Source organism: Schistocerca cancellata, chromosome 1 (genome assembly GCF_023864275.1).
Source record: "Schistocerca cancellata isolate TAMUIC-IGC-003103 chromosome 1, iqSchCanc2.1, whole genome shotgun sequence".
In the NCBI taxonomy this organism is placed as follows: domain Eukaryota; kingdom Metazoa; phylum Arthropoda; class Insecta; order Orthoptera; family Acrididae; genus Schistocerca; species Schistocerca cancellata.
The window spans coordinates 890,656,459-890,672,133 of NC_064626.1; the positions used below are offsets into that span (position 1 = coordinate 890,656,459).

The 15,675-nt window shown below is 40.8% G+C and overlaps 1 non-coding gene across 1 annotated transcript; it reads left to right on the forward strand.

Moving 5' to 3' along the window:
* Positions 1-795: 795 nt before the first annotated feature.
* Trnat-ggu (transfer RNA threonine (anticodon GGU)) lies at positions 796-870 on the forward strand. The gene has a single exon. It is a non-coding gene; the product is annotated as a tRNA-Thr (tRNA).
* Positions 871-15,675: the final 14,805 nt, after the last annotated feature.

Below are 15,675 nucleotides of genomic sequence, written 5' to 3' on the forward strand. Positions count from 1 at the left end.
CGTCTCCCAGGTTGTATCTCACTGGTCAGGGCACATGAGGTCCTCCATGCTTCAAAATGGTGTCTGCCAATAGGAACTTAGCAATTTCCAGAGCTTCAGTAGTCGATCTCTGTTTGTCGACTGTGGGAACCCCCTTCCTCCTCCTCCTCCTCCTCCTCCCCCCCCCGCCCCCAAGAGGTCAATTTCAATATGGTGGTATGGCGCCACTGCAGGCAGTATTGGTATCAAAGGGCTGGTGGTAGTTGTAGCATCTCCTTCTATTTTGTCAGTCTTTATAGTGCCTCACATAGTGTCTAACGGATCGGTAGGGTTTTGCCCAGTGCCACTTGCGTCTGAACCTATCTAGACTCATCACGACTTCTAGGTGACCAGATGTTAGGGCTGGCCATAGAGGATCTGAGATGACTAGTAGCCATTTCCAGCACACTCGATCATAATTTCTCTTATGAAATGCAAGAAGGGAAACAAAAGTGATATGAGCACAGTCTGCATTGTTGCCAAATTTATTCAGGATGGTGGCATTAGATGTGGCAACATCACACACACGTTCGAAAGAACAGACACCATGTTCATGTAAGTATATAGTTTTGGCAACATCGGCCATGACCTTCTTCTTTTGTGAGGATGCACACATATTCCCCGAACTCTTACGGGACGTGGTATGAATGTCTTCCACGAGTAACGAGTGTGTTGATGTGGGACACTACGAATGTAGTGTGTCGACATACAAGATGAGAATGTGGGTTTCACGGGAGACGTGCGCGAGATACTCCCTGCAGTCGCGATATCTTCTGTGCCCTCGGTGGCTCATATGGATAGAGCGTCTGCCTGGTAAGTAGGAGATCCCGGGTTCGAGTCCCGGTCGGGGCACACAATTTAACCTCTCCCCGTTGATACATATATCAACACCCGTTAGCCACTGAAGGTATAAATATAATTCTAATTTCGTTCTAGACGGCTGAAGGTCATCAATGGTCCGTCCGAAAGAACACACACCATATTCATGTAAGTATACAATGACTGGAAAGTTGCACTGATCACACCTGTATTCAAGAAAGGTAGTAGGAGTAATCCACTTAATTACAGGCCCATATCATTAACGTAGATATGCAGCAGGATTCTGGATTATATATTGTGTTTTAACATCATGAATTACCTCGAAGAAAACGGTCTATTGACACACAGTCAACATGGGTTCTTGTGAAACACAACTAGCGCCTTATTCGCATGAAGTGTTGAGTATTCTTGACAAGGGATTTCACATCGATTCCGTATTTATGGATTTCCGGAAGGCTTTTGACACTGTATGACAGAAGCGGCTTGTAGTGGAATTGTGTGCTTATAGAATATAGTCTCAGTTACGTGCATGGATTTGTGACTTCCTGTCAGAGATCACAGTTCGCAGTAATTGGCGGAAAGCCATCGAGTAAAGCAGCAGTGATCTCTGGCGTTCCCCAAGATAGTACTATAGGGTTTTCCCTGTTCCTTAACTATATAAACCATTTGGGAGACAACCTGAGCAGCCATCGTAGGTTGTTTGCAGATGCTGCTCTCGTTTATCGACTAATAAAGTCATCAGAACATCAAAACAAATTGCAAAACAATTTAGGAAAGGTATCTGAATGGTGCGAAAATTAGCAGTTGACCCTAAATAACGAAAAGCGTGAGGTCATCCACATGAGTGCTAAAAGGAATTCATTAAACTTCGGTTACACAACAAATCGGTAAAATCTTAAGGCCGTAAATCCAACTAAATATCTTGGAATTACAATTAAGAACAACTTACATTGGAAGCAACACATAGAAAATGTTGTGCGGAAGGCTAACCAAAGACTGCGTTTTATTGGCAGGACACTTAGAAAATGTAGCAGATAATTCTAAGGAGACTGACTGCCTGCACTACGCTTATCCGTCCTCTTTTAGAATACTGCTGCGCTGTGTGGGATCCTTATCATTAGGACTGAGGAGTGCATCGAAACAGTTCAAAGAAGGGCAGTGCGTTTTGTATTCTCGCAGAATATGGGAGAGAGTGTCACTGAAATGATACAGGATATGGACTGGACATCATTTAAAGAAAGACTTTTTCGTTGCGACGGAATCTTCTCACGAAATTCCAATCACCAAATTCCTCCACCAAATGCGAAAATACATTGTTGACACCGACCTACATAGGGAGAAACGATCACCACGATAAAATAACGGAAATCAGAGTTCGAACGGAAAGATGTAGGTGTTCGTTCTTTCCGCTTGATATACGAGATTGGGATAATAGAGAATTGTGAAGGTAGTTCAATGAAACCCCTCTCAGGCACTTAAATGTAATTTGCAGAGTATCCACGCAGATGTAGATGTAGACAGAATGTGTCATCCTGCCATCAGATACCCCTCAATATATATATATATATATATATATATATATATATATATATATATATATATATATATATATATATATATCAGTTTGTTACACACCTTCTACCTCACTATTTGAATGAGGCTCACGTTTGTAATTCATTATGTGTTCTCAGTTTCCACTATAACTTTGGGGTCATCGTCAGCTGCTATCCCAGTATTAACATGCATAGGTCTTTTTTGTGGTTAAACGATATGCACTGGTGAACTGCAACATCGATTCGACAGCTCAGCACTACAGTTACTCTCTATCAATCCTGTAAGCTCACATCTGTTCATGTTATGTGACTGACCCATGAAGCAAAGGCGACTGTGGATGCTGTTAGAATTTTACACGTTGGCGTACTCCATTCGAATATGCGTCGGAAAAAATAGATCTATAGAAATATAACGTATTTCTCTCAGAAACATAGAGGTGAATTAGGATAGGTACTCTTTTAGCGTGTGAGATTGAGATAGAAAGGTAAATGATAATACTAGTGCTACGTATCCGCCACCATGCACTGTACAGCCACTTACAGCGTATTTGTTTTAGATGCAGAATGTTTTTAGCTGATGGAGTTGTCGGCAAACATGTGGGAAGACCTGTCGTGGAGCTGGTAGTTGAGCCGAATGTAACTAAATATATTGCACAGCAATAGGACCAGAAATGCCATACATTTTCATCAGGAGCATTAACTGCCGTAAAAGGCCTAGCAGTAAGGATCTGGAGCGAGTTGGAGTGGAATGCATATGTCAGGCTCTTATTTATTTGCTCACATCAAAGGAGATGCAACTCTGACAGGAAACTTTAAGCTTTCAACTATGGTGAATCTGTGGGATTTGCACCCTGCAATATGTTATCACTATGGAGAAACTATGTAAGGTGGATATATCTTTACTGTTCTTTGATTATGTTGTAAGATGAACCACTATAGCACATTTTCCTGTACAGTGCCGGTATTCCAGAACTTGGATCCTGATGTCATAGAACCTCTCCTAGTACCTTAAGAAGGGAACAGTCTTCAGAATTGTACATAGATATTCTAAGCTGGGTTGGGATGTCATAGAGCCAGTGGCAGTATTCGTAGTTTCGCGCTGTCAGCCTACCACGCTTCTGCTATTCCAGCTGCGTATGTGGCAGTTGGAAAATCAATATGTATCTTTGCCAGGTAAATTTAAATGTACAGTTGCAGTGAAACTGCCTTCTCAATATGGATCAGTATTTGGAGAATATTTGTGATGAGCATATTTTAATCTCTCTTCGAATATGTTTCCAATACATTATAAAATATCTGTAGTGTTGTATCAATGAAAGGATTATCTCTCCAATATTATGAAAGAAGACAACTGCGTTATTAAGAAAGATTATCATGGGATACATAGTCATATGATCAAAGAAGACAAATACAGTATAAAGAATCTGTAATATTGTACAACGGGAGATTTATTTTCAAGTCACATACTTAAAGCTTTGTACTACGCTCTCTTTCTGCATAAAAGAAGTATTGTACATACATCCAGTGAATAAAACTGTCAAATATAGAACTCTCTCTTGACCTTTTCATTTACAGAATGAACCCTACCACGTATTTTCCTAGGTAGTGGCCGTGAATGTAAAAATGCATAGCCCTTATTTACAGCTAAGTCAGTTGGCAATAACAGCACACTCATTTTCGTTTTTTCTTTGTGCGAGAACACACACTACTGACTGAGCTACAATGGCACTGCATCATTACTAGTAAAAATACAAAGAAGTTTATTTCTCAACGTAATTTATTTTCTATTTTAATCTTGGATAATATAGTGCAGAAGATAAACATACGTAAGTATGCACACATTTCTTTGCCTACATTTAGTAGTGGTGACGCTCCATAGATGCTCAGTACAGCTTCACAAAACATACATCAGGTAGAGGTGATGCACCGTAACACTCCATACAACTTCACAACACATATCTAACATTTTTTGGTGAATACAGCCTCAGAAGTGTTCTCATTAGCCAGCTATGATTGCCAAAAAGTCCATAAACTTCTTCCAAAAGCAACACGGTCATTCACTGCCCACTAAATTGCTGAACTGGCACACACCATAATTCTGAATATCGCTTCGTGTAAATGGGTGTACTCTAAGCTATCCTCATCACTGATAATTTTAATAGTTTTCGGATGGTCACCAACACACTCTGAATGACAATCCAATAACACAGATGATGCAGTTTCATTGTTGAACAGAAAAGCTACTATTCAGAAATTCTCACTTAACTTCACCACGCGTACGATGAAAGCATAAAATGCTATACTTTTGCAACCACTGACATTTTGAATGTACAGTCATGCTCAAAAGTATCCGATCGACATGAATTGCATTTCGTCTGATTCAAATGTAACCCACATAACGCAGCTGTCTAGCAGGTCCTCTAATCGCTCCTCGGTACAGTCGTTTGACTATTGAAAATGGTTCCAATAAGGCACCACTAGAAAACACTGCTCTGTATCGCAATAACTCAAGATGTAAACTAATACCAAGGTACTACAAATATCAGGTAACACTTTATCACAGATAAGACTGTCCTTAAGGCATGTAAGCTAACATTTATTACAATAAATGACATACCTGAAATGTTACCAACCTCTTTATTATGTCACATAGGTAACTCACGTAGTAAGTTCGTCGTATTCATGATTTCCTCTTCAAAGTAACATACCGTAGTGGCGCAGTGGTTAGCACACTGGACTCGCATTCGGGAGGACGACGGTTCAATCCCGTCTCCGGCCATCCTGATTTAGGTTTTCCGTGATTTCCCTAAATCGCTTCAGGCAAATGCCGGGATGGTTCCTTTGAAAGGGCACGGCCGATTTCATTCCCCATCCTTCCCTCACCCGAGCTTGCGCTCCGTCTCTAATGACCTCGTTGTCGACGGGACGTTAAACACTAATCTCCTCTCTAACATACCGTACTTATAATTTAACACAAAATGACATTAAAAATTTAAGTTATTCACGAGCAGCTAGTTGAGAATATGTATGAACTTCAAATGACACGACGAACCGTCTCGTTCTGCATATGGATTCAAACCCAGGTCATGAAGACTAAGCAAAGACTTCGTGACTGACGGAAGCTAACAGTCATTCCTGACTACGTATACAGAAAGTAATATACCTCGATTTTAGACGGTATCAGTTAGTAAATATCACATCTAAATTATGTAACCTAAACATTTTTAACGGACGCGAATTCCTACTCAGCATCTATTGTCCTTGTTAACGAACTACGAGAAATGTTCAATACTGCTTCTTCACAAGTAACTTACTTGAAATGCCGTGAGGTAAGGATTTTTGTTGGACAGGGATTCGAACCCAGACCCTAATTGGATTTGTATCGAAGCACAATCAACTGTGACATATAGGATTTTCTCGGCAATAGCTAGATGTTTTAACTGAAATGACGGGACGAAACATTAATTTTTTCCTTTCCAGGACTACAACCAGGCACCTATCGCTGTTATATTCTAGAGAAAACGAACGTTAAATATGGGTTTTTTTACACCAGCAGCGACATGTGAGCATGTTTGAACTAGAAATAATATGACGAAGAGCTAAAAGCTGACTGGGAAGCGAACCTCACACATATCGTTGTTCACTGCACACAAAGAGACGTCAGCTAATGAATTTTTCTCCACCAGCAGCTCGGAACAACATCCTTGAACTTAACAGTGATCTCGCAAAGAGTTCTGTGTCTCACTGGGAGTCAAAAGCGTCAGATATCGTTAGTGTTGACAACGAATTAAAATACATTAAAAATCAAAATTATTATCCACCAGCAGATAGGTGTTCTTATGCTAGAGCTTGATACTACATAATGAAAACTTTAGTGCCTGGCCAGAATTCGAACACATTCACGCTCTGAATGTGGAGATGTTGAAGAATCTGCAGGTTTGAACAAGCAACAAATTGTAGTCGAGCTGTATTGTCACGAAGGGATCAAATTCCGCGTTAAGGGCGGTCTGAGTTGCATTCCCAGTTCGGAACCAATTTTATCGACATACAGAAGCTGAAATAAAAGATGGAATAAGTGTCCTGTGACCCTACATAGCGTTTGATTCGTCACTAGAAATAAATAACTAGTATAAGAAAGGTTACTGATGATGGAGTTTCTACGTGTCGCGACTCCTCACTTTATTGTGGGTCAACCTAACGTCTACTTGGTAGAGAAGGAATATCATCTTTAACATGAATGACAGACCTGAATCCCATTATACCTTCTTCACTTGGCGCAGCCAGAAGGAATATCATCTTTAACATGAATGTCAGACCTCAATCCCATCATACCTTCTTGACTTGGCGTAGCCAGAAGAGAGCAGAATCTTTCTCTCCTTATCAAAAATCATCAGCAAAAATTGGAATAGAACCCAGACCACAATTATATGTAACTACCATTAATCCAACAGACCACCAAATCCGCTTCTCTGTGATTCAATTTGCAACAGTAAGCGTCCTGCGCTGTAGGTAAGACGTCGCGAGTTCGGGTACATTCACTGCTACATTTTTTAAAACGCAATTCTGCTGTCTGCTGAAGCTATCTATCTAATGCAACTTTGAACATAATTCACTTCACTTCTCAAAGCAAAATAGTCGCATGTGGAAAAAGGGCTACCTTTTGCGACGTTTTGTTCTTTTCAGGTTTAATAGATGGCCAGGCAGTAGATGCATCTCGAAACTTTTGTATTATGTATGGGGAGAGCGCATCGTGCACAAATACGTGAGAAAAGTATTTCCTACATTATCAGTCGTGTGGCAGTGGCATGTTTTTTCATCAAACATTGTTTGACAGCTTTAACTCAGAACAAATTTTCTACATGCATGTAATCAATAAACTGGATATGCATTGTCAGACTGTTAAAGATTACATCAGAGAATTCGCATATATCGTTGATGATTAATTTCTCTCTCATGTTAATTATTGTTACAACAACAATGAAAGAAAGCTTACGAAAATTTAACACTGTATTATAAGAAATGAAGTAAAACTACCCACGATAATCTTACGACGAAAGTCTGTTACAAGAAAACTGAGCATCTGTACACAAGAGTGCCTCTATCGGCACGAATTAGTAAAATACTACTCACTTAGATTCGATTGGGTCTGTGTTTGAATGGTATGCTGTGTCATATTCAAGTGGTATGCAAATGTGGCATAAATAAAGCAATGCATTTCTAGAAACCCAAAATTTGCTTGTCAGTAGCGGAAAGAGGCGTTACCTGTTGTGCAACAATGTAAGTTTTTCACCAATGCACTATGGGCCGAAAGCATTTTCTTGCGATTTTCTTATCGATTTTTGATCTGACTGCTTGTAGCTCGTTCACAGAAGAGATAAAAGCGTTACAGTCAGCATGACTGAAACCGCAAACCGTAACAAACCCTTTCTCATAGGTCAGCACATTACCACAGAGCTAGGGAAAAGGCATGGTCTAGGTTTCGTCTTACTAGGTCAGTAGTGACTAGAACTCGTAACCCGCTGTTTAAAGGAGTGGATTAGTTGCGATTTACACGTGAAACGACTTTCCTGGGCTGAAAACAGTAAATTTACAATATTTTGTTACAGCTCAAGCGATAATACCCAGATTATTAAATGGTAATAACAGGAAAAATCAAGTGAACATTGAGGCTTAATTCCGTGCACACCAGGAAGTAACTCGTCGAGCACAGAGTTGCAAAACATACCTAGCCTTGTTGCCAAATCTCAGTTACATTACCAGCAGGAAGAAGACGAACCAATGTGATCCTACAGTGGGCTGGGAAGTGACCATAGCTGGCGTCTCAAAGACGCGGCTGCAACTGCCTGGACACTTATTCCATCTTTTATTTCAGCTTCTGTATGTCGATAAAATTGGTTCCGAACTGGGAATGCAACTCAGACCGCCCTTCGCGCGGAATTTGATCCCTTCGTGACCATACAGCTCGACCACAATTTGTTGTTTGTTCAAAACTGCAGATTCCTCAACATCTCCACATTCAGCGCGTGAATGTGTTCGCATTCTGGCCAGGCACTAAAGTTTTCATTATGTAGTATCAAGCTCTAGCATGAGAACACCTATCTGCTGGTGGATAATAATTTTGATTTTTAATGTATTTTAATTCGTTGTCAACACTAACGATATCTGACGCTTTTGACTCCCAGTGAGACACAGAACTCTTTGCGAGATCACTGTTAAGTTCAAGGATGTTATTCCGAGCTGCTGGTGGAGAAAAATTCGGTAGCTGACGTCTCTTTGTGTGCAGTCAAAAACGATATGTGTGGGGTTCGCTTCCCAGTCAGCTTTGAGCTCTTCGTGATATTATTTCTAGTTCAAACATGCTCACATGTCGCTGCTGGTGTAAAAAACCCATATTTAACGTTCGTTTTCGCTAGAATATAACAGCGATAGGTGCCTGGTTGTAGTCCTGGGAAGGAAAAAATTAATGTTTCGTCCCGTCATTTCGGTTAAAACATCTAGCTATTGCCGAGAAAATCCTATATGTCACAGTTGATTGTGCTTCGATACAAATCCAATTAGGGTCTGGGTTCGAATCCCTGTCTAACAAAAATCCTTACCTCACGGCATTTCAAGTAAGTTACTTGTGAAGAAGCAGTATTGAACATTTCTCGTAGTTCGTTAACAAGGACAATAGATGCTGAGTAGGAATTCGCGTCCGTTAAAAATGTTTAGGTTACATAATTTAGATGTGATATTTACTAACCGATACCGTCTAAAATCGAGGTATATTACTTTCTGTATACGTAGTCAGGAATGACTGTTAGTTTCCGTCAGTCACGAAGTCTTTGCTTAGTCTTCATGACCTGGGTTTGAATCCATATGCAGAACGAGACGGTTCGTCGTGTCATTTGAAGTTCATACATATTCTCAACTAGCTGCTCGTGAATAACTTAAATTTTTAATGTCATTTTGTGTTAAATTATAAGTACGGTATGTTACTTTAAAGAGGAAATCATGAATACGACGAACTTACTACGTGAGTTACCTATCTGACATAATAATGAAGTTGGTAACATTTCAGGTATGTCATTTATTGTAATAAATATTAGCTTACATGCCTTAAGGACAGTCTTATCTGTGATAAGGTGTTACCTGATATTTGTAGTACCTTGGTATTACTTTACATCTTGAGTTATTGCGATACAGAGCAGTGTTTTCTAGTGGTGCCTTATTGGAACCATTTTCAATAGTCAAACGACTGTACCGAGGAGCGATTAGAGGACCTACTAGACAGCTGCGTTATGTGGGTTGCATTTGAATCAGGCGAAATGCACTTCATGTCGCTCGGATACTTTTGAGCACGACTGTACATAACAGTGTGCAAAAACACTTTAATGCATGTGTTCATGTGTTGTTGTTGTTGTTGTGGTCTTCAGTCCTGAGACTGGTTTGATGCAGCTCTCCATGCTACTCTATCCTGTGCAAGCTTCTTCATCTCCCAGTACCTACTGCAACCTACATCCTTCTGAATCTGCTTAGTGTATTGATCTCTTGGCCTCCCTCTACGATTTTTACCCTCCACGCTGCCCTCCAATGCTAAATTTGTGATCCCTCGATGCCTCAGAACATGTCCTACCAACCGATCCCTTCTTCTAGTCAAGTTGTGCCACAAACTTCTCTTCTCCCCAATCCTATTCAATACCTCCTCATTAGTTACGTGATCTACCCACCTTATCTTCAGCATTCTTCTGTAGCACCACATTTCGAATGCTTCTATTCTCTTCTTGTCCAAACTAGTTATCGTCCATGTCTCACTTCCATACATGGCTACACTCCATACAAATACTTTCAGAAACGACTTCCTGACACCTAAATCTATATTCGATGTTAACAAATTTCTCTTCTTGAGAAACGCTTTCCTTGCCATTGCCAGTCTACATTTTATATCCTCTTTACTTCGACCATCATCGGTTATTTTACTCCCTAAATAGCAAAACTCCTTTACTACTTTAAGTGTCTCATTTCCTAATCTAATTCCCTCAGCATCACCCGACTTAATTTGACTACATTCCATTATCCTCGTTTTGCTTTTGTTGATGTTCATCTTATATCCTCCTTTCAAGACACTGTCCATTCCGTTCAACTGCTCTTCCAAGTCCTTTGCTGTCTCTGACAGAATTACAATGTCATCGGCGAACCTCAAAGTTTTTACTTCTTCTCCATGAATTTTAATATCTACTTCGAATTTTTCCTTTGTTTCCTTTACTGCTTGCTCAATATACAGATTGAATAACATCGGGGAGAGGCTACAACCCTGTCTCACTCCTTTCCCAACCACTGCTTCCCTTTCATGCCCCTCGACTCTTATAACTGCCATCTGGTTTCTGTACAAATTGTAAATAGCCTTTCGCTCCCTGTATTTTACCCCTGCCACCTTCAGAATTTGAAAGAGAGTATTCCAGTCAACATTGTCAAAAGCTTTCTCTAAGTCTACAAATGCTAGAAACGTAGGTTTGCCTTTTCTTAATCTTTCTTCCAAGATAAGTCGTAAGGTCAGTATTGCCTCACGTGTTCCAACATTTCTACGGAATCCAAACTGATCTTCCCCGAGGTCGGCTTCTACTAGTTTTTCCATTAGTCTGTAAAGAATTCGCGTTAGTATTTTGCAGCTGTGACTTATTAAACTGATAGTTCGGTAACTTTCACATCTGTCAACACCTGCTTTCTTTGGGATTGGAATTATTATATTCTTCTTAAAGTCTGAGGGTATTTCGCCTGTCTCATACATCGTGCTCACCAGATGGTAGAGTTTTGTCATGACTGGCTCTCCCGAGGCCATCAGTAGTTCTAATGGAATGATGTCTACTCCCGGGGCCTTGTTTTGACTCAGGTCTTTCAGTGCTCTGTCAAACTCTTCACGCAGTATCTTATCTCCCATTTCATCTTCATCTACATCCTCTTCCATTTCCATAATATTGTCCTCAAGTACATCGCCCTTGTATAAACCCTCTATATATTCCTTCCACCTTTCTGCTTTCCCTTCTTTGCTTAGAACTGGGTTTCCATCTGAGCTCTTGATATTCATACAAGTGGTTCTCTTTTCTCCAAAGGTCTCTTTAATTTTCCTGTAGGCAGTATCTATCTTACCCCTAGTGAGACAAGCCTCTACATCCTTACATTTGTCCCTGCTTAGCCATTTTGCACTTCCTGTCGATTTCATTTTTGAGACGTTTATATTCCTTTTTGCCTGCTTCATTTACTGCATTTTTATATTTTCTCCTTATTCAATATTTCTTCTGTTACCCAAGGATTTCTATTAGCCCGCGTCTTTTTACCTACTTGATCCTCTGCTGCCTTCACTACTTCATCCCTCAGAGCTACCCATTCTTCTTCTACTGTATTTCTTTCCCCCATTCCTGTCAATTGTTCCCTAATGCTCTCCCTGAAACTCTCTACAACCGCTGGTTCTTTCAGTTTATCCAGGTCCCATCTCCTTAAATTCCCACCTTTTTGCAGTTTCTTCAGTTTCAATCTGCAGTTCATAACCAATAGATTGTGGTCAGAATCTACATCTGCCCCAGGAAATGTCTTACAATTTAAAACCTGGTTCCTAAATCTCTGTCTTACCATTATATAATCTATCTGAAACTTGTCAGTATCTCCAGGCTTCTTCCATGTATACAGCCTCCTTTCATGATTCTTGAACCAAGTGTTAGCTATGATTAAGTTATGCTCTGTGCAAAATTCTACAAGGCGGCTTCCTCTTTCATTCCTTCCCCCCAATCCATATTCACCTACTATGTTTCCTTCTCTCCCTTTTCCTACTGACGAATTCCAATCACCCATCACTATTAAATTTTCGTCTCCCTTCACTACCTGAATAATTTCTTTTATCTTGTCATACATTTCATCTATCTCTTCATCATCTGCAGAGCTAGTTGGCATATAAACTTGTACTACTGTAGTAGGCATGGGCTTTGTGTCTATCTTGGCCACAATAATGCGTTCACTATACTGTTTGTAGTAGCTAACCCGCACTCCTACTTTTTTATTCGTTATTAAACCTACTCCTGCATTACCCCTATTTGATTTTGTATTTATAACCCTGTAATCACCTGACCAAAAGTCTTGTTCCTCCTGCCACCGAACTTCACTAATTCCCAATATATCTAACTTTAACGTATCCATCTCCCTTTTTAAATTTTCTAACCTACCTGCCCGATTAAGTGATCTGACATTCCACGCTCCGATCCGTAGAACGCCAGTTTTCTTTCTCCTGATGACGACGTCCTCTTGAGTAGTCCCCGCCCGGAGATCCGAATGGGGGACTATTTTACCTCCGGAATATTTTACCCAAGAAGACGCCATCATCATTTAATCATACAGTAGAGCTGCATGTCCTCGGGAAAAATTACGGCTGTAGTTTCCCCTTGCTTTCAGCTTTCATGTGTTATGCCACTGTAACCGTATAGTTGGTAGTGCAGCCGTAGGTGATGATGGTAACTCGCTGTCATTGAAGAACAGTTCTCTTATATAGTCAACTGATATGTCGATGGAACAACACTCCTAAAGCTGCTGCCCTGCACGTTCAAACCTGGGCAAAACAGGCAATTGGGACCAGAAGTCCATCAAATCAGTTGAGCGTGGTGTAAAATCAGATGGTTCCCATAAATCATTCGTGTCAACTAATTTTTCATCAGGAGTCCACTGAACTGTAATGAAAAGATTTTTAAAAAAAGTTACTGACAAATAGCAAAACAACAATAACTACAATAATAAGGAAGTAAATGGTTCAAATGACTCTGAGCACTATGGGACTTAACATCTATGGTCATCAGTCCCCTAGAACTTAGAACTACTTAAACCTAACTAACCCAAGGACAGCACACAACACCCAGTTATCACGAGGCAGAGAAAATCCCTGACCCCGCCGGGAATCGAACCCGGGAACCGGGGTGCGGGAAGCGAGAACGCTACCGCACGACCACGAGCTGCGGACAGAAAATAAATAGAGGAATTAATAATTACTTTTGAATGAACAGCATTCTTCATTTTATTTTCCACAGTGGTTGTGGATGGTCTCTGATGCTTCATTGCGCTTGATCTTCGGTTAACTAGAGATGGGACTGGTGAACTAACAACAAACGTGACTGCAGACTAGAGCAAAATGAGGACGAGTGGAGGGGTTGGCGTTTAGACTCAAGCTCAACACAGTAATTTACCAGGAACAATAGAAATGCTTATACAGAGTGGTAACATGTGAAAACCAGCTGTGCAAGCACAGACGCGTTTGGAATGCGATGGTTCACACAGTTAGCACTTCTGACAAGTTCTTGTATGCAAAACACTTCCCCACTGCATCATGGTGTTCCAGCAATGTCCTTGAAGCTATCACTAATAGCCAGAATGCTTAACGGTTTGGAGATGGACGCAAGATACTGTGGGGCTTCGCGATTTACAAGAGCCTGAAAACCATTTTCCAGTCAGCCAGAAACCGATGGAGACCATACTGACCATAACATCTAGTCTGCAAGTCCACATTTCTCTCCATACTCGCTCAAAGACAATGTTCCTAGTCGCTATTTACTGTGCGGGATCAGGAACGGTGACTATAAATAAACGGTTGAGTTGTAACTGATTGATATAACCAGAAAAGTTCAAATGCACCAAAATTACAATTTTCTTCATAATAATGATAATGTCCCCATCGGAAACAGCATTATTAACAATTCTGAGGTGACCTCTATGGGAAGTTCTAAGTAAATTGGTCTATCATTCTCGCTTCTAATTATCAGAGGTAATTAATCCTCTTCAAAGTGGTAAATAATCTTACCGCTTGCAAAGCTGTTTATTTAACATTACAGTTGACACTCAAACACTTACTTCCGTGTAAACTATGCGATCCAGAACGGTGTACATTCCTCGCGAGCTCACTTCCCATTTTTACTGAAAACAGTTTAGCTAGCAGCCTGGCTGTGACGTCATCCAAGGCATAACATTCGCAGGCGTTTGCGTGACGCAGACTGGTTTATATCTCTGTGAGAAGTGTCTCTCTTAACTACCTCTCTGGGCGTATTTATACAGGGTGAGTCACCTTACGTTACCGCTGGATGTATTTCGTAAACCACATCAAATACTGACGAACCGATTCCACAACCCGAACGTGAGGAGAGGGGCTAGTGTAATCGTTTAATACAAACCATACAAAAATGCGCGGAAGTATGTTTTTTTAACACAAACATACGTTTTTTAAATGGAACCCCGTTAGTTTTGTTAGCACATCTGAACATATAAACAAATACGCAATCAGTGCCGTTTGTTGCATTGTAAAATGTTAATTACATCCGGAGATATTGTAACCTAAAGTTGACGCTTGAGTACCACTCCTCCGCTGTTCGATCGTGTGTATCGGAGAGCAGTGCAACATACATCGCGTTTCTACAGAATGATCTGCCAACGTTGCTCGAAAATGTCCCACTGGAAACGCGTCGACGTATGTGGTATCAGCATGATGGTGCACCTGCACATTCCGCAATTTACACTAGTCTGACCCTTGACAGGATGTTCGACGGGCGTTTCATAGGACGTGGAGGACGAATAAATTGGCCAGCCCGTTGTCCTGATCTTACACCTCTGGACTTCTTTCTGTGGGGTACGTTAAAGGAGAATGTGTACCGTGATGTGCCTACAACCCCAGAGAATATGAAACAACGTATTGTGGCAGCCTGCGGCGACATTACACCAGATGTACTGCGGCGTGTACGACATTCATTACGCCAGAGATTGCAGTTGTGTGTAGCAAATGATGGCCACCACATTGAACATCTATTGGCCCGACATGTCGGGATACACTCTATTCCACTGCGTGATTGAAAACGGAACCCACGTGTGTACGTGTACCTCACCCCTCATGGTAATGTACATGTGCGTCAGTGAAAAAGACCAATAAAAAGGTGTTAGCATGTGGACGTAATGTGCTGTTCCAGTCTCTTCTGTACCTAAGGTCCATCAGCGTTCCCTTTGGATCCCTACGTAATTCGGTGCTCTCCGATACACACGATCGAACAGCGGAGGAGTGGTACTCAAGCGTCAACTTTAGGTTACAATATCGCCGGATATAATTAACATTTTACAATGCAACAAACGGCACTGATTACGTATTTGTTTATATGTTCAGATGTGCAAACAAAACTGACGGGGTTCCATTTAAAAAACGTAGGTTTGTGTTAAAAAACATACTTCCGTGCATTTTTGTATGGTTTCTATTATACAGTTACACTAGCCCCTCTCCTCACGTTCGGTCTGT